The 1,626-nt window shown below is 28.2% G+C and overlaps 1 protein-coding gene across 4 annotated transcripts in view; it reads left to right on the top strand.

Moving 5' to 3' along the window:
- The window catches only part of LOC117183132 (pseudouridine-metabolizing bifunctional protein C1861.05), a 442,705-nt gene that overhangs the window by 311,215 nt on the left and 129,864 nt on the right, over positions 1-1,626 (top strand). The window lies entirely within an intron of this gene.

Raw genomic sequence — 1,626 nt, 5'->3', positions numbered from 1 at the left:
CAACGTTCCCGGAACGCTCCGTGCTATTAGAGTAGAAGCTTCCATTCCATTGTATAATTATTGTCTTTGCAAAAATAAAAATTATGGAATAATTTTTTTGGTCATATAAAACAATTATACGTCTTAAAATTCTAAAAATGGCTGAATTTTTTATTTTTATAAAATATAAGATATAAATATTATTATATTATAAAGTACCACCCCTGAAAAATATTTATTGTTTCGAAGAATTTATTACATTCTCTAAATTAGATTCATTGAGAAATGGGTTACTGAATAATATCAGTAAGAATTATAATTGATGCAGAATATAATTCTATTAATTGTGATAGCTATACATTTGTCACTACGGAAAAATATCCCGATTTCCGACGTGGCCCCGATCTGGTTAGCTCAATGTAGCACTGATCGTGGCTACTGTTGTGGTTCTGATGGGGGCCACATCGGGCTACTCTCTGTAAGTAAGAGTTAGTTTAAAAATTAGAATTACTTAAAGTTGAAATTACTTTTTGTCTTAATTAGTGAATATTCAACTAAATTTGAGTTTAGTGACTAAACTTAAATCAGTAAAATTTAACTTGTAGCTAATGTTGTTTGACTACAAAGTCACATTATTTTCATTAATTGTCTGGTGGAATTCTTTATTTCTTTCGACAATTTAAATTTTTTTAAATTGATGTCTTCCTAATTTTTTTATTTTTTAAAATAAAGAAATTCAAAAACAAAAGGTACTAATTCCTAATGTGTTAAGAATACTACTTAATTTTAATTTTACGCGGTATTAAAGAAATGCGTTTTAACTAATTACAACTCCTAATATCCACGTAATTTCTTCAAGTCGTTGCCGAAATTCATTTACAATCGAAACTGCACTTGTGAGAAAGATTACTTCTAATATGAAAGGAATATAAAAAACGAGAAAAATTAAATAAAGCTTTCTTTAGTTTTTTCTCGTCGAAAGAAATAAAATAATAATGATAATAATAAAATTCCACCAGACAATTAATGAAAAGAATGTGACTTTGTAGTCAAACAACATTCGCTACAAGTTAAATTTTACTGATTTAAGTTTAGTCACTAAACTCAAATTTAGTTGAATATTCACTAATTAAGACAAGAAGTAATTTCAACTTTAATAATTCTAATTTTTAAACTAACTCTTACTTACAGAGAGTAGCCCGATGTGGCCCCCATCAGCACCACAACAGTAGCCACGATCAGGGCTACATTGAGCTAACCAGATTGGGGCCACGTCGGAAATCGGGATATTTTTCCGTAGTGACAAACGTATAGCTATTACAATTAATGGAATTATATTGTGCATCAATTAGAATTCTTACTGATATTATTCAGTAACCTATTTCTCAATTAATCTAATTTAGAGCTATGTGATAAATTCTTCGAAAAAATCAATATTTTTCAGGGGTGGCACTTTATAATATAATAATATTTATATCTTATATTTTATAAAAATAAAAAATTCAGCCATTTTTAGAATTTTAAGACGTATAATTGTTTTATATAACCAAAAAAATTATTCCATAATTTTTATTTTTGCAAAGACAATAATTATACAATGGAATGGAAGCTTCTACTCTAATAGCACGGAGCGTTCCGGGAACGTTG

The sequence above is a fragment of the Belonocnema kinseyi genome, chromosome 2, assembly GCF_010883055.1.
Source record: "Belonocnema kinseyi isolate 2016_QV_RU_SX_M_011 chromosome 2, B_treatae_v1, whole genome shotgun sequence".
Taxonomy (NCBI): Eukaryota; Metazoa; Arthropoda; class Insecta; order Hymenoptera; family Cynipidae; genus Belonocnema; species Belonocnema kinseyi.
The sequence above is the reverse complement of the archived record's forward strand: the minus strand, read 5'-3'. Positions and strand labels throughout refer to the sequence as shown.